Source organism: Ixodes scapularis, unplaced genomic scaffold, assembly GCF_016920785.2.
Source record: "Ixodes scapularis isolate PalLabHiFi unplaced genomic scaffold, ASM1692078v2 PGA_scaffold8__174_contigs__length_109621045, whole genome shotgun sequence".
NCBI classification, from domain to species: domain Eukaryota; kingdom Metazoa; phylum Arthropoda; class Arachnida; order Ixodida; family Ixodidae; genus Ixodes; species Ixodes scapularis.
This window is the reverse complement of record NW_024609883.1, coordinates 52,659,398-52,678,308: the sequence shown is the minus strand read 5'-3', so window position 1 is coordinate 52,678,308 and position 18,911 is coordinate 52,659,398.

Below are 18,911 nucleotides of genomic sequence, written 5' to 3'. Positions count from 1 at the left end.
GACGCAGAAGCAAGATAAACGCACAAGTGTGCGTACAGTTGTGTTCACCCGAAGGAAAAATCTATCAATGTAACCCTGTTTGGCAGTCAATGTTTTCTAGTGGACCGCTGACTGTGCCTGACTGTACGTCAAGCATGTCTGATTGGCCAACAAGTTACTCTGACCGACAGTCAAACTCCAGTCAGACCCCGCTTGTCGGCTTTCTGACGGTTTCCTGGTGGCAGTCGGCCACCGCAAAATGCCATCAGGATGTCTTGGTGGCGATTCTGACTGTACATCGCTTGTCTCTGACTGTACGTCAAAAAGCTTTGACGTGCAGACAGACGTACGGTCAAAGGACGTAAAGTTCGTTCGCATAACACTATTTCGTCAAATCTATGAATACGAAAAGTAATCTATGCACGAGAAAACGATTTCGGGACGTGAGCCCATCAAACCGCTGACGTTAAAGATATGACACGCAACCGACCGACAACTTTGATCAGAAGCCCGCCGAAGCGCCGAACATGACACTTCGCTTCGCCCATAGAGGCTTCGCCGAGCTTTCATGAACGATCGCTCTCGACTCGTTTTGTTTGCCCGCTTGCTCCAACCTGTCGATCCTGCCCGGGCTCTACAATGTCTTATGTTTTAGTAGAATATCTACTCGACAAGACCAAGCCTGTTGTGAGTTCCGACGATGTAAGGGACTTTAGCGGTGTAGTTGAAGACGACAAGGTGTACCAGGTCTACTGGGCCGGTGACGCGCGAACAAAAGGATCGTTCTACGACGCGAAAGTACTCTACATGGCAGGTGAGTAGAACTGAAGTACGGCGAGTGATGTACGAGTGCTTTGCATAACATGCTGACGGCTTAACTGCATTTGCAGTCGAAGCATCTCGTATAAAACGAATAGTCAAATCGAGTTTCCAAAGTGGTGGCATAGCAGAGGGGTTAAGGTGTCCGATTTTTACGCAAGTGGTCGCAGGTTCGATGCGCGGTGGTCCTGCCTTTTTTTCCTTTTTTTTTTTTCTCGAACATTTTGTTTTATCGAGGCATTTGGCGATATTTATGAGTGCGTATAGCTTTACTCTTATATAAATGCTGCCCTATTGATGAAATTCCCTTGGCAGTCGCAGTCAGACGTCATCTGATGGACCATCAGATGACGTCTGATGGTTCATCACATTCCCCCAAGGCTGCTGACTGGCAGTCAGGGTCCCAAATTACGTATCTTGATGGAATTTTCAATAGGGCACCATTGATGCGGCAGTGATGGTGAGTCCGATGGTGCTAGGGTCCGGTGCGGAGTTTTTTAAAAGAGGCGAGAAAGTGACCAGCATCATGCAAAGCATAGTCCCGAAGCCGCACAAGAAGCTCACCAGACGCACGTAGCGTTACAAGCTGAGGAAGGCCCAAAAGACACGCATACTGGCGTCTACTAGACGGCAGAGGTGATGCGAAAAACGATCCAACACGTCGTAGGCACGAATGCTGCTCAATGAGTCCATGGTATCGGTCACGTGAGATAGCATCCTGGACATGTGGATAGCTTCGCGGAACTTCGGTGGCTTTGAGGCTCTGGCCGCAAGCCTCTGAAAAATAAAATACAAAAGAAAACGTATTTTACTTGATTTCGCTAACATGCTTATTTTTCAAGCAAGCAGCAAAAAGCATAAAAAGCTTAGGTATCACAGAGATTAGTTTTATAGACTTTACTCTGTCACAAATGCTTAGGCTACAACGTTAAAACCTTGCTACTTACCCATTCGATTGGAGGAGAGGGCAGTTTACTTTCTTGGAATTCTGATAGAACGCTTTGTCGTATACTTAATTCTTTTTAAGTTTCAGCGCAATGCAGTTTGAAATTAATCACTAAATAAACGTCAGGCTTAGGTAGAAGGCAACATAAGTTACCATAACTTAACTTAAGATAACTTAAGTTGAAATCAAGGAAACATTTTACAAAGTGAAGTTATTTTAGTCTGCATCTCAGAAGAGGCAAAGCATAACAAAAATAAATAGCGAATCACACTAATCTTAAACAAAACTTCAAGTGAGCTTTTTTTTTTATCTAGCATTTTTTTTTTTTTTTTTTTTTTTTTTTGTTCTGGCGTCCTTCATTCCGTTTTAAATTTCTCTCTTACTATTCTTCGAAGTCCGGACGACCTTTGTTGTTGATATTTCAATGAGTATACCTGACATTGCCCCTATTTTGCACCCGCCGATAGCGCGGCTGTGAGCCCGCGTCGGGTGGGTATCGACTACCCAAGTGGGCACTCCAAACATCCTAATGTCAGTCATCTTCCCGACAAGTTCCTCTTGAGCATTCGTTTGCGCACAAAGACTTTTGAAGCACGTGGAGGTAGGATTCGACAACAAACCTAGGGTACTACCGTTCATTGTGAGAATCGAAAGTAAGCATACCCTACCTTTTTCATTAATGGTTACTGCGACACCAAGTCGGCAATTCAGGTTGAGCTAACAACCAGCTAAAGTATAAACATTTCCTCTCACAACAAAATAAAATCTCAAAACCGCATTCACCGCAACCTTTAGCGCTTCACTAACTTTGAATCCGTCAATCACAAGCTCACTAAACCTATGCACTCACCACTCATGAATTTAAGAACTCATAAAAATACTAAACGCATAAACTCACCGTACTTATAAACTCACCATTCGCATAAGCTTACCAAACTTGTGACCTAAACTCACGAACTCATGAACGCAGGAACTCATGAGCTCATAAAACTCGCCCCTACGAACTCACTCGGTCTCACCTCAAATATGAGGGTGATGGTGGGTAAGGTGAGCAAGTACACTCACGACTGAATTTTTACGAGGCATTAGTAGAAATGGAATCAAAATTGACAGACCGTTTCCCCTAACAACGAAGCTCCTCACTTCATTTTGTTTGGCGCTCTATCCTGTTAATTTAAATGGTAAACACAAGAAACAGCCACTGTGTCAAGCGCCGCTCACACATATACAACCGAGTAAGACCGAGAGAGACAAGACCGGTTTTTAAGCCTCCTGCGACGTCTTAGGACGAGCTCCGCTGCAGCGCATCCGGTCCTAAGAGGTCGCAAGAGGCTACAAAACCGGTCTGGTCTCTCTCGGTCTTACTGGCGTGAACGGCGCTTTAGAAAAGATTTTGAAGCGACTGGAAATGTAAGCATCTTACAATGAAAAAAAAGAGAAGAACCATGAATGCGACGCCAACAGCCAAGACGAACGGTGATTGGGTGCCGATCACGACCATCCTCAAAATCGCCAACAGAGCGTGCTGGGCGAACTGCTTGCCACACAAATACAGCCGACTGTCCATGAGGTCAAGGTCCACCGCGAAGCGGTTGACGATGCGTCCGCGAGGGGTCGCTTCAAAGAAGGCAACGGGACTCGACAAGATAGCGCTGAGCATCTCGCCATACAGAAAGCGTGACAGTTTAAGCATCCCCACGGCCAGTATAGAACACTCCCCAGAGTTCTGGCGACAACTGAAAAAATAAGAAATTATTCAAAAGTTGTTTTTATTTTTTAAACAAAGCCAGCTCAGTATGTTTTTGTTTTATTTTTATTTTTTGAATTGTGTCACTTTTGTACATGCATATCTACTCACACTTCTATGTCAAGGTAATAAAAAGTAAACATATATAGACCCAATAACAACATAAGAACGGTAGTTTGTGGATGATCATGACAAGGTTCGTGGATTCGCGGATGATAGCCGATTTTATTTTTATTCGCCGATGCTGTTACCACAAAGGCAGTTTTCGTTACGCGATGACTGGACTAGCAGACCTTGTCGTTCTAAAGCTCTTTGTGACTAGGGTCGTATTGACTTCTGTCCTTCCAGAGTAGAGTTGCGCCACAAAATTATTCATTAATTTATCCGTTTTTCGTGATTTTGAATAGCTGATGAATTCGTAATGATGACATCTAGTAAATTAAATATTAGTTCATGAAATCGGCTATCATCCGGTGAGAGAACAAACCATAAGCTATACCAAAACACGGGGCTGTGTTTCTGCGGTGCTTCACTACAGAACACGTTGAATCGCGGCAGCATTGCTTTTCTTCTAAGTAGGCTATATCCTTTTGATTAAATTGCGACGAACCCTATAAGTGAATACGATCATCTATCGGTGTCTGGTTACTCATTTTGTTACAATGGAAGTTCATTCTGCACATCCTTTCGTCGTAGTGAAACGAGCTCGCCTTGCTACTCTATCCTTGGCCAAAAGTCGCCTGCTACCCTCCTGTGCCTGCTTCACATGTCGGGCATGGTCATACGCGGCACACCGCCATTTCTGTTCAGTTATCTCCTCTTCAGTTCACTTCTTCCTCTTTCGAGGAATCTTGAAGACTGCGGCACACCCAGCGACCGCCTCATCTCGCAACTTTCGCGTGTGCGCGACAAGAAGAGGAGATCTACGGCATATATAGAGAACGCTTCTACGCGGGCGTCGCCACCTTGAATCGCGGAACTTCCGGTATGCGGGGAAACATCGTCTTGTTGTCGCCACACCACTAGGAAAAGCTCAAGTTTTAATTGCGACTGTCTACCGCGGAACTTCCGGTAACGAAATTAAATGCAAAGGTGCAAGCAAGCTGGACAAGAATGACGAAAATAATACCTGGAGAAGGGGATCAAGCGGGACAAAGGACAAACAGAAATCTCCAAACACAGTTAGGCGACACGTGTGCGACCGAAAAAATCCGCCTGGTCCGGTTATCGAACGAGCTTCACCCTTGTTGGTGTTAGACTAGTGGTAGCTGATAAAACCCGTTTGCTCTAATGGCGTCTAACCCCTGGTTAGATCAGTTGGTAGAGCGCTCCACATGTAATGGAGAGGGTCCGGGTTCGATAACCGAACCAAACGATGTTTTTTTTTTGTTTTTTTTTGTTTTTTGTAGCACATTAGTCATTTAGTTGTGTTTGGAGATTTGCGTTTGTCCTTTTTCCCTCTTATTCCCCTTCTCCATCCAGGAATCATTTCCGTCATGTCTACCATTTCTTTAACTTTTCTATATTGTTTTACTTGTGTAACAGTAAGAAAGCACAAAACGAGCAGGAGGACGAAAACAGACATTTACATGTCTGTTTTCGTCCTCCTGCTCGTTTTGTGCTTTCTTGCTGTCACATCTGTTCCAACACGCTCGCCAAAATCTTCTTTTACTTGCTCCAGGTTGTAATGCCTTGTTTGCTTGTTGGTGTTGTTTTGTCTTTTTTTTTTATTCCGCATACACAATTTCTAAACTACGTGACTCATGACGAGGGTAAACGAAAGAGGTATATGCCTCACTCTCCTGCACATGCGAATGTATTTCCGTTTCATGACTGGAGTTTTCAAGGAATGAGGAGGTGGACGTCACTTAAAGAAATGCCACCCCCAGCATTTCAAAGATGTTTGTACCATCAGCTGTGCAGATCACTGCGAGGGTCGAGACTTCGGTTGGCTCCGGTGACTCAAGCGGTGCTGTCGTCCCTTCAGTCGTTGTCCACGCCCTGACCCAGCAGAGCTGCCACCCGAGGGCGACAGCGCTCGCTACGAAGGCCAACAGTCCGAGACCCGCACAGGGCCTAGTCATCCTGACCAGGGCACGAACTAGCTGCCATGAACTCCGCGTGTACGCAAGTGAACACGTGACGTGATCAGAACGTGCGTTGCCAGAGATCACCGCAGGCTCATTTGTAGTACCTTTATATTTGCTAAAGCCAAGCACATAGGAACGTTTTCAGTCTGCCATATGGTAAAGACGAAAAGAGTAAGTAAGTAAGTGCTACCATTTCTGGTAGCAATTACATCAGGGCCGACTCTGTGATTTTTCAGCTATGAAAGCCGTTTTACTACATAATGTGTCATAAGCAGGAAGTATACTTTTCGGCTTTAACCAAAAAACACGGACATTCACAGGTGTCAAAACTAAAAATAGGTTGAAACCCAGAAAAAAAAAAATTTATTTTAAAATAGCTCTACGCGAGGACTGCTTTTGTCGAAACCCACCCTTCTCAGGCGTTTGTCAGGCGTTTCAGGTTTTAAGTGCTTCATGGTGTTTGTGTTTGTGTTCGTTTCTAATGTGTACTTCTGGGATGATGTAGTAGTGCCTTCAGATACCACAGAGACGCCATTTACTAACAAAAATGAACAAATCGCATTTTTTAACGTTATTCTGCTGCCGCCAATTCGGAGGAGAGTGGGAAGCCATAGTAAGCTTCCAAAAACTTTGTTGAGGGAATAGCTAAGCTGTAAAGACTTTTTTTCTCGTTTTAATCCTCTGTAGCTTTTCAGTTGAAAAACTGCAGCATTTCAATTGAAAAGCTGCAGAAAATGCAGCATGGAGACGACAGAAAGTCTGTTGACTTTCTTGTTACAAGGTGAGCCAATATTCAAAAGAAAGTCAACAGAAAAGCTAGAGAAAGTCATATGAAAGGCTATTGACATTTTATATGCTCTGATGACTTTTTTTAAGAGCCTTTCAACAGAAAAGCATCACAGTTTATAGGGGCGAAGCTCCATAGGGGCTAGCCATGTCCGTATGTCCGTCCGCCGTTGGGTGCACGTGCTCTCGTGCTCGTGTAGTGCAAAAAAAAAAAACCGCATCTCCAAGCGGTGAATGATGTTGATTGGGGCGAAGCTCTGGTGGTGCTTGTCTGCGTAGACGGTGAGCCGCAGCATGCCGAACCTTTCGTTTGTTTTCATCTATGTCAGAAAGAGAATGTGTGGTATGGAACGTGGTTATATACGTATTTGAGCATTTGACCGCAGCGTGACATGGATGAAAATGAACGAAAGGCTCGGCATGCTGCGGCTCAGCGTCTACGCAGACAAGCACCACCAGAGCTTCGCCCCAATCAACATCATTGACCACGTGGAGATGCGGTTGTTTTCTTGTAAGGGGACTCACCCCTCTGTACTGGCAATACACAAAACTAAGGACTTTGAATGCCATTAGAATGCTCGTTTCGACGAAAACCTGGCGGTATCTTTCGTTTGTCAGTGCCGGGGAGAGAAGGAGGGTGAACGGGCGACGGCCTGTGACCCTCCCATTGGTTCGAAGCGCTAACGTCAGCACGGGTCAATCTCTCCCCGCAGCTGACAAACTGATAGACACCGCCGGGTTTTCGTCAAAACAAGTCCTTTCGTTTTCTTTAAAGGCACATGCAAAGCTGGCGCAGAGCCAGAGAGGAGGAGGCACCGCGCAACACCACCTAGTTAACAAAAGCCGTAGTGCTGAATGAGACGGCGTCATCAGAAAAAGCCAACGCAAGACACAGATTGGAAACGAGTGCTGCGTCAGAGCTCGGTTTCGAGTCAAGTTTGAACTTTAAGCCGAACATTGACGCAATAGTCGTGTTCAATCTGTGTCCAACGGTTGGCATTCTCTGATGACGCCGTCCCATTCAGTAGTACGGCTTTGTTATCTTGGAGGCGTTGCGCCGCGGCGCGGTTGAATGCTGGCGTGCTCATTCGCCGCTCTGCCGTTGCCGGTTGTTCCTTGCTCTGGGTTTCCGTAGTAGCGGTGCGTGGGCTGTGATGTGCCTGTGTAATTAATTAATTGGGTTGTGTGTGTGTTTATACAGCCTAGAACTTGGTCTGCCTCACAGGGGCGACGAGTCTCTCAGCTGTAGATGAGAAATTTAGCCAGTGCGGTACAGCCGCTAGCCTGGGGTCTTTAACGTGCATCACACAGTAGTGATACACGACCGCACGCCGGTACGATGCTCATCCAGATCGAAACGGGCAGGGGTGGGGCTCGAACCCAGGATCCCTGGGTTCTGCAGCGCGAGCTTTCGCTCCACGTGCTCCGAGCTGGTGTGCGCTAGACCACTCGGCCACCGATCCCCCTATGTGCCTGTGTAGTTAAAGCGATATATGCGGTTTCCTCCACGAGTGATATGGATGCGGTTCTTTCCACAAGTGTTATGGATGTGGTTCATTCCATGATTGATATGGATTACCGTATGCAAGGTCTAGACGTACCCTGACAGGCAAAGTACAAAAAGGGGTGAAAAAATTACAGGAAGATTCATTGGTGGATTCTTAGAGAATCCGTTAGCATGACCCTTGGGAAACGCCACACACGTCCCCTTTTATGGAACGCTAGCATCGACACCGTAACGAGGCCAAAAAGAGGCAGCAAAAATAGAGGAAGCAAAATAAAAGCCAAAAAAAAAAAAGGTGAAGTGGTCAGCGTTAGCGTTTCCCAAAGCGGGAGATCTTTGGCGTTCCAAACGGTCATGCTAACGCATTCTCTAAGGATCCACCAACGAATCTTCCTTTCTTTTTTAACTAAAGTACGATACGATGACGCAAAAAAAAAAAAAAAGAAGAGACTTGAGCGGTCAAGCCTGTTCTTCCCTAACACCCGTGTTCGCTGTCTGAAGCCCGGCTACAATCGGAGGATGCTGTTCTTGAGTTTTGTTTCGAGAAGCTTGCAAAAACGTGATAAGCTTTCACTTTCGAATTATCATCATTTATGTTGTCCTTGTCCCAATAACATCAGGTCGATTATTATAAAGTTCCTCCGGTTTAAACAAAAAAAACTTTGGAGTTTTATTAACGTCAAGCTCAAGCTCGGCGTCAAGTCGTCAAGAATATTAAATTGTAATATAAAATGAATATTAAGAATATTAAGATGTAATGTAATTGTAATATGTAAAAATGTACTACCAAATATTAAATGTAATAAATATTAATTAATATTAAAATATTAAAGAAAATATTAAGCTGGCGTCAAGAACGCCTACACTTTTAAAGCAACAGAGCCATTTTCACACGTGTTTGTCTTAGAAGCAAGCACAAATTTTAAAAGCAACTTACAACATATAAAAACATGATTAAGAAACAGATGCTTGTTCTTAAAACCATAAAAAGCTTTTTCAACGAACTCCCATTAAACCAGAGATTTGTCCTTTAGTTTGTCCCTTCGTCCGTGAATTTCCCTTCCAAGCTTAGCGGACATTAAAGTGTCATGGTGGTGTCATTTGATATATCCACCAGTTCAGTTTTGCCACTTAATTTAGCGAGAAAATTTATGTGAAGCGACCTAAACACCAATCCAATTCTTTATTGACGTTTAGCGGGAAACCTGATGTCACGGATCTCATACACCCTTTAGTTTCCCCCTTAGGTATACGTCAAATTTAAAACATGATACGATCGTTATCACTGACCGAAGCGACTCATTTAGGTCTTCTTCACAAATTCATACCATTACTCTCTAACTACTTCCTTCCTTGCATTAGAGGACGTTAAAATTACTCCTGTAATGCACTCAGTGAAATGCTGATTTGGTGGCTTGCGACGTTGGCTTAAAACGCAACAAGAGTTGCGTTCCAAAACATTTCGTTAACAAATTGTAGTATCGTGTTTTGTGTTCGTTTCTTCTATTCCCGTATTATAACTAAAAATATATCCTGGCCCCTTCAGTATTGCTGAATAAGGAAAATAAAAAGTCACTTCCAGTTTGCAAATATTTGTTTCTTCAGTCATTTTCCTAGCCAGGGGAAAGCCAGTTTATCTCATAATTTCATTAGCCCTGTAGCCGACTGGTACCTGTGTGAATTCTGCCCGCTCGTCCTCGGTGACTCGTCCATTCGACCCATTGTCCTTCGTATCAGCATTATTTCCGCTGCAACAGTCGGTGAGAACAACAAATGGGAAACTTTCCGAGATGATTTGCTTTAGTTGCATCAGGGGCATGAGAAAAAAAAGAACGATTTCTCAGGAATAATCTGTGCTACTCTCGGCAGTGCGTGTGTTCGGAACGCCTGGCATCTAGCACGTGCTCCGTGTCTTCCACTGTGCCTTAAGTGGATGCACGCGTGCGCTCGAGGTGCACAATACGCCGAAGCGATGTTAAATGCCGACCTACAGAATTGTCATCTGCCGGGCGAAAAATCGGTCCCCAGTTTCCTTCTTTACATTCCCCCTCGCACTCCTCTCTCCTCCTCTCCACGCAGGACCGGGTGTCCGCGGTAGTCCAACACCTCCTAGAGAAGAAGGCCAGAGCGCTCTGAGAGGTTACGTCACAATGGCGGAGGAAGGAAGTCCATGGCGCAACTACGTGAGAATACGCTATCGACGTGAAAAAAATGTACCTCGGCGCGGTGGTGTTCAAGCGCGTTTATCCGGCATTAATAAACGTTTTAAAGGCGCAGTCTTGTACAATTTATTATATATATATAATATAAACGTAATATACAACGCGTTACCAAGGTTGAGAGTACCAAATTTATATTTATGAGTATCCCCGTAACCGCGGGACTACGTGCAGTTCCGCAGCACCCCACACTTTTCGAAAGGACCGGCTGCGATGCTGCCGATGCCACATGGCTCCGATTCTGGTAAATTTACGTTGTACGTGAGCTGCTCACTGTCTGTAAAGGAACGCTGAGACATCTCAGAAGGGAAGGAAACCGAAAAGAATCCAGTCATTGTCGCAGGAAGCGCACACGAGCAAGAGATGGGTCGACAACGTCAAGCCTTTCGTCGCCGCTGCTCTCGTGTGTGGTACTTTCGAGACTTGTTTCCCGTCGTATTTCTGTCATCACCGTAGTCTCGGGTAGTTTTCTTTTTTTTTTGTGTGTGTGTTTGCTTAATACTACGGCATTTACGTGGATTCGTGAAACAAGTCCTGCTTCGGTTTGAGTGACATGTGTAACAACTAGCCAACGAAGACTGGTCGATTAATCGATAGACCTCTCTCTCGACAGAGAGAGGCTTCTTGGAGTTCGTGTTCAAATGTGTTCGTCACGGATATTGTGGGACGTATGGATACGATCGACAGGTGAGAAACAACTTATTTACGGGCTTTCTTGGTCATGTGGGAAGCAAGTAAAATGCTGCAATCGGTTTTTTTTTTTTTTTATCGCATGATAGATTGCAATTTTGTTCTTTGTCATGATTCGTGTGCAGTTGCGTCGACATTTGTTAGTGTGCGCGCTAATCTTATTTTTATTGGCAGGTGAAAACCAAGTTTGTGTGATTATTGAAAGTGCGTTGTTCGTGGTTCTGTGTTTATTTATACTAAAGTTATTGCCTTTTCCGCGTTTATACTAGAATCTTAACTCTACTAAGGTAATAGTATTATTATATACAAAATAAGTTATGTGTTGTTCTAAGGCAGCTCCAGCCGCATAGGGAGAAGTAAATTAGTAGACTAAGTAGTAAGTTTAGTACCCCTGCCACACGGAAACGTTAATATATTTTCATTCAGTGATAAAGGATTTAATCAGCTCGCGGTCTTGAGTGGTTATACGAGCGCCGCAAGCGTATTTGTCGACCCCACAATGTCATTCGATCGAAATTGCATTAATTTTGCCATGTGGCCGGGGTATGATGCAAGAATTCAGTGACTGCACGCAATAACGTCGCTTACATGATCGTGAGAAACACTTGTCTTGCCTTGTCCGCGTTGACCACGTCTACCTGATTTTTAACTGTTCCGTTTTGCTGTTTCCAAATCACTGCCTGTCTCGCCATTTTGTCAAAATATTTCTGTATAAAATATGCATTCCTACAACAATAATTGCATGACTCAATGTTTTCGACTTAAAACAATCACATTTTTCTATAGAAGTATTGTACGCATACCTCGTGCCATTTCGTACCGATTATTTAGCGGTGTAATATTTTGCTCGTGTAATAAAATGTTTTATAGACCCGTTGCTATCTGCAGCTTTCCTTTTAGCTAATATGACACGCGTGTGTGACTAAAAACGCGTTACGACGGTCGATCTACGCGCGTTGCATTCGCCTTGACGCGCGCCCCCGATGGCCTTCCTTTGCGACGTCACGAGAAGAGCGCTACGGCCTTGTCTTCTAGGAGGTGTTGGGTAGTCCCCGCAGAAAGGTGGAAGGTCACCCCGTCTCTCAAATAGAAAGGAGAAATTGAGGGAGAGTTTCCTCCTTCCTGCTTGTTCGTCTGCCTTTAAAGGTAGGAACCTCGCGCGTGAGCCGCGACAACTGTTGCTCTTCTCTGCCGCTATCACCTTGTCACTGGCTATAAAGCAGACGAAAGAAAAATACGTAAGTCTTTATAAATTGATAAATAAAATGTTAATCAGTAAGAACTCGGTGCAGTGCAAATCGGCTCGTGTTTTCACATAAATTTGCACGACGTTTTAGAGACGACAAAGTATCAAATGTCAAGAATATTCCCAAACTTATAACGCATACCAAGTGATGTATACACACGCGGTTACCGGTTACAACCAATGGCTGTTGAAATATTTGCACTCCTGTGAAACAAAAGTGTACGCTATAAAAGGTGGTAATACCTCAACATCGTAGAGCTATTGGGCAGGAGATCGAACTATAGGGGGCGCTCTGACCCCTTTGTTTTCCCCACGCTCGGTGTTTACTCAACACAAAGCCTGCGCACATTCCGCAGGCCTTATGAGCATGTTCATGTCATCTTCTACAATAGAGCGCGGGGCACAGTTTAATGTAAAAAATACTAACAATCGACGATATGACGTTAAGTGCCGGATCTATCCTCAGAGAATGCGAGCTTGACCCACTTCGGCTTTTGTACTGAGCTGGGACCGTGCATGCTGCATTGTTCATGCAGGCCGGAGTGGAAACAAAAGAGCCCCTCCTCCCCCCCCCCCCCCCCCCCCCCCCAACCGGAGAACAGGAACTCCAGCCGAACGCTGACGCCGCGTTCGGTTATGTCGGCCGAGCGCTGAGTCATTGTATTTGTTGTCTCCATCCATGTAGTTCTAAAGTTAACCGCTTGGGGCGTCACGGTTGGTCCTCCTCCCCAGGAAGAATCGTAAGACCAATCAATCTAAAAGATATGCGAATTGCCCTTCAAGTCTCAGGTCAATGTGTTTTGAAACAGTACCATCGCAAACATTAAAACAAAATAACAATTTTTTTTTTTTTTTTTTTTTTTTTTTTTTTAGCTAGCCGTTGGTGTGGCTGGTCCGGAAGTGGCTGGTCCGGAAGTTTTTTATTCCTGTGGGATGATTCGGGAGGTTACGTTAAACTCACATCTTTTTATACGTGTTCTTATTCGGATGCCTTGACACGGCTTCATGTCGCAGCGTTTCTGGAGCCCTCGAATCATTCAGCAGATCACTTAGAGTGTCGTAGACTGTGATGCCTTTGTTGTGAACCAGGACCAGCTTGTCCATATGACTCAGAAATGACCCCTGGTTGCACGCAATGATTCGAGTCTGAAAGTAAAATAAAAAGCGATGAGTGTAAAAAAATATGGTTTGATATATAGTAGAGGCATTACTCTCAAAGCAGTTTCAAAAATGCAATCCAATTATCTAATATGTTTTGAAGTATTTTTTTCTTCTTCATATTTCTGTTCCCGGTGTGAATTCCAGTCTCTGCCACGGTAAGGCGGCCGAAATAGCTGGTTTCTTGGATACCGACGTCAAGTAAATTGAATTATGAATAGTAATACTTGGTGCATCAGGGTAAAATTATGACCTTTTTTTCAAAATATACAATCAGTGCATGTTTCGGGCCTTACACCAACGCCACTTACTCTCCCATCAGCTGTACCTCTTACTTTTCCGATAACACCAAGTGAAATTTGAACATCAGGTAGGCTCATGAAGGGAATATCTCTCTCACATGCGGCTGCTCTCGTATAGAATTTGCTATTTTTTCACTGGGATACCCGCACAACCTGGTCACTCTAGCGCATGGCCGCCGACTCGCTTCATAACTGAAGGGCATGGCCAATCACATCATAGAAATGTCATAAAAATATCTTCTTTTCGCTTTCCGATGTACCGCAAATGATTCTACCAGCCATCTCAGCCAATCCAGTGGTATGAATGTACCTCACGCAACAACGTGCCCCGCGCCTTGCTGTGCACTTCCGAAGGTCACGTGATACTCAGGGGATATGGGATCGGCTCTGATGGCTTGTAACGTCCGCTCCGCTTTATCCTAAGATGGAACAGACTATGGATGCAAGTTCTTCGTTCCGGTCAACGATGAAACAACACATGTTTGCGTCAGTCCCACCTTGGAAAAACAATAATTTAGGCACTATTTATTGGGCTCTATCCTGGTTCGCTTTGCTCCAAAGGATCATCGTTGTGTACTATTGGGATTTATATTTTCCAGCGGACTAAATTAAGGCAAACCATAAAGGGGGAGCTGACGTGACTAATATACATTGTCTAGCTTCCCCCCATCTCCCCTCTGAAAGGAGCAAACCAGGATATCATCGACATAACGCTTGACTATACAACTGTCTGAGGGCATTGCCTTCAGTCCATTACCCTCAGCTCAATCTAAAAACTTAAGGTAAACATGGCGTCTTTTTTTAACGCACAGCGTTAAGGAGCTTGTGTTGCAGAAAAGCCGATGTCGGTGGCGTGACGGAAAGATACTGATTGGTCAGTGGGGTCATGACGTCACAGTCACATGACCTCACGCGATCATTTCAAACAACCCAAAACGCTCACATGAAATGTGACGTCACGCGTGGACTGAAAGTGATTAAAAGACGTGAGTGACATGTAATGCGAATCAAAGGTAGCCGCATGTCTCAAAGGATTTCACTTTGTAAAGTAAATCATTTGCCATAAGGAAACATTTCAAGAATTATAGGCGGGATGTGAACCCACGACTCTTCGGTCACAAGCCAGACGGGCTACTGACTTAGCCATGTCCGTTTTTATTTTTATCTTATTGTCTGAGAGGCATCGGTCACAAACCACAGGCACACACACACACACACTGCCACTCGGTGGCAAACACGATTACATTTACATTATTTGCAAACATAATAATTCAATTAAGATTGCCAGCCAATCAGGAGGTTCAAACTGTGCAGAATAAACTTCTCGGATATATGCCACACTTTCAATAAAATTTTCTCTTACGGGGCGCGCATTAAGATCCGCATGGCGTACTCATTCCTGTCTTCCATAAACTGTTGAGGCCAAGAAGCATAAAAATGTCATAAGGGACACCATTCTCGTTCTCCACGGGTAAAAAACGGATACTCTGTGTCGTAAGATGAAAGCCTTTCTTCAACGTACGCTGAAGAATGTCCCAGTGCAATACGGCGTCCCAACGTTCTATGAATACTTGTTCAATCGACTCAGGTTTCTTACATAGGATGCCATTTATGGGCGACGAACTAGGGCATGTCCGCTGCACTTCCTGCTCACTGGAACGAAGAGCATGCGAAGCGAATGAGAAACCGAGGCGAACAGGGCCCAATAACGCTATCGTCCTCCAAGTTTTTTTTGTTTTTTTTTTCAGTTATTAATTTTTTAGACTTCAAAAACGTTTTGTGAAAGTTACATTATTACGGTACCTGGGCAGATGCGCTTTGCGGCCAGGGGAATATAATATATAAGGATAATTGCCACGATAAGAAAGTTACTTAAATAAGATTTGCTAATTGTGACATTTCTTTGCCCGCTGTGATCTCCCGATCGCAACGAGCGGACGCAAGGCGCACAAGTTACGACTATCCCTAACTTGGTCGTCTGCGAACGCGACCGCCGTCGACTCTGGAAACTTTGTTTCATATTTGAGAGCAAGGGGGTTTCGCCTTGACTTTTGGCTATATAAAATCCCCTGCCGAAATTAATATTCGGTGAAAGCTCCAGCTTTCTATGGGCAGGCGCCGAGTTTACCGACTTGTTTTATAGCGCCAGGATGTATTGTGACCACTCTATATTTAAATAGGGTTAGATACCCGCTGTACATTTTGTATCAACAAGATGTTCCATTTTAGGCTTTACAGATTTCTTTTAAAAAAGCCATGAAGGCTACACTAATGAGGTTTGTGCTAATACGTTATGCAACTTACCCGAACAGAAAAAAGAAAATATTAACTTATAACTAAAAACTTGCTCAGCGTCACTTAAGACCAATGGAAGAGCGAAAACGCGTCCGCGGTGTTTTTGCGTTTCTTATCAGTGTTTTCGGACCCCCAGCCTTGCGCCTGTTACACGAGTGGTAAGTCTAACGCACTACCTTTCTTCCCATGAATGTAGTCTTTCCAAATTGTACTGATTTAGTGGTCTTCGATAACACTGAAGGAGTTTCTAATTAGAATCGTATTTTTTATGTGCGGGTAAGTCGCATAATTTGCCCGTACAAGCCTTTATTATAGTGTAGCTTTCATTCTATTTTTTTTTTTTTTGCAACAAACGTTTAAAGCATGGTAAAGAACATTTCGCGATGCACCATGTCCAGTGTTTATTTAACCCGATTTGAATATAGGGTGTTCAAAATAGACTTTGGCACTATAAAACAAAGCCGGTAAACTACTCGGCGTCTGCACATAAAAAGTTCAAATTTTCCCTGACTGTTCATTTAAAGGGACCATGAAATGACCTTTTTACTTTTTCCAGATAACTTTTACATTAAACCGTCAATGTTCACTGAATCCCGAACAGGCATCCGTTTTCGTCTCGGTTTATTAACTTCTGCACAAAAAATTAATGAAATATCGACGTTTTCTTTCTCTCCAACTGACCGCAAAACAAGCCGTGACGTACGCTGTTTCCGGAACCGGAAGTTCTCTCGGCAGTAGGAGAATGGGAGCGTTAGCGGCGACGAGTTGGGGTGCGCCGGTAGGTTTTACTGCGCTGATGTCACCGACGTATTTTCTGAATCGGCGCCTCTCATCGCCGCATCGCAGCTGAGCGAAATTCAACGAGATATGTTGCGCTACAGCGACAGCATGGGACTAGTCCCATACGCCGGTATTCCTGTTGGGAAGTGCAGCGAGTCTTCCGGTGAAGACTCCAGAAGTCAACCCAACTGTCATTGTTGTTAAAAGGCGGCCCGTATCAGTTGTTTGCAAAGCGACGTACACTGTTAGCAAAAATAACACGCCCAGACGCGTAAACCGTTGTCCCATAGCGGACACGACGAAACGTGTTCGTTTTACACGGAGCCATCTGTGTTTTTCGTCTACACATGAGGTGCTGTGTAAAGTTAACACGCTACACCGTGTTTGCTTTCCGAGAAGCACGGTACAACGTGTTCCTTATGAAACATGGCGGCCAGCAGCCGAGAACAGGCGAGGGACGAGCCCAGCCAGCCGCGCCTTTCAGCCGAACTGAAAGCATACAGGACGCGTTCGTTCTCGTTCGATGTCTTTTATGCACAGTAAACAGTCTCCGAGCGGCGGACGTAGCTACGTGCAAAGGTACCTACGTGCATCGTTGGCGGTCGGTGGCGTCGGCAGCTACGACAAAACCGCTAGACAAAAACAAAACAAAAAAAAACGAATATTGAACTTACATGGATAAATAGCTCAAGCAAACTCTTGTAATCGGGCGGTAACTTGCGCCACCTAGTGCGATTTCTAGCAACCAATGAAAAAAAAACAGGAGTCGGTTAATACGCTGGGAACTATCACGAGTAGACTGCTACTCTCATGCATCACAGACAACACGAGCACCACGTAAGACACAGCAGCGACGCATACACAAACACAACACCGACACTACGCCCGACACTTTCTACTAACAACGGACTCTCCCCGCGGCGTATATATGCTTGACATGTACGGGTGAGCTCTTTGGTCACTGATCGTTACCGATTTATAGAAGAAGACACAAAACACGGCACAATGGACAGCCGTAAGTAAGAACTGTTTGCATTTAAAAAGTATGGAGGCAAAATCTGTAAAATTAGTCCTTTGCGAAAAACAACGATGTACTAACAATAAATCTTAAACCAGCCATGAAAAAGTTCAAATTTTTGTTATTTTCATGCTCGACCAGTGTTATGAGCAGTCCGACTCGCTTGAATCAGATAGAAAAACAAATGATTGGGATTTTATCAGTACGTATTCAATAATCAATGGAAATTATACTTGCGCAAGGCATTTTTTATATATATTATTGTGAAGGACATCCGCCCAACACTTCACTTCCGCTGGTTCTAGTACGCGTACGGGAGCAGACGCCTTCACTTTTGGGGCGTTTTGATGCAGATTGTTGTCGTATGTCGTGTTGGTGTCGAGCGAAGCGGTGAGGCTTGGGAGTTTGTGACCGGTGTTATTCGTGATCATTAATGTGGCGCTGATGCGTTCTTTTTTTTTTTTTTAATATTTCTATATAGCCACATTGAAAATTCACGAGCCCGTGGCACTGCATTATGCTAAAATCGCGAGCTCCTTCTCTGTTGACGTCGTTTTTCTGGTAGCACTCGTGGATACTGCAAGCGTTTAAACAGTGCACAGTCTCGCCTACATCCGCGGTGACGTAATCGACCTGTTGAAACTTATTGCTTGCGTCATTTTGGAGTACGCAAGGCAATTATCTCGCTGCTCTGGTTTCGGTTATAAAAGCAAGGCAAAACGCTCGTAGTTCCCGCCCTCAGTCCACGTTGGACATCTTCCACACTTTGACACTGGATAACTGGATGAACGAGGATTTACATTTACTTCAGAGGTCACACTCGCCGCTTCCTCACCGTCGAGCAGCAGGATCAGCTGGCGACAAGCCGCGTATGAAAGGCTCGAGCATCAACAGCCCAAGTGCACTCGGTGCCGATGCGGGCGATGCGGGTTTCTGTCAACCGCTAGCCCAGCACAGACCGTGACCGTTCCAGCTCTTCGTCATGACGCGGTGTTGCAGAAAGCAGCGTATAATACCACTACACGGACCACCGAAGCGAACGCACTGTTATCGTAAATCTTGGCTTGTGATTGCGCCTAAATTTGTAAATAATCTTATTCTTTTTTCTGGAGACGCAAACGAAGGGCATAACAAAATCGTTTGCATATTCCGCATACCTCGCAAAAGCATCAGTCACCTTGCGAGAAGCGCAAAACACGGTGTCCGCACCGTCCTGACTTCCCAGTCTTTTACCTGCTTTAGAGCAGTCTGTACCTGTTAGTAGGTATGTCTACTGAAACTGCAACTTGAAACTTGGGGCAGTGCCAGAGGGAAAAGAGACAAATTTGGGCC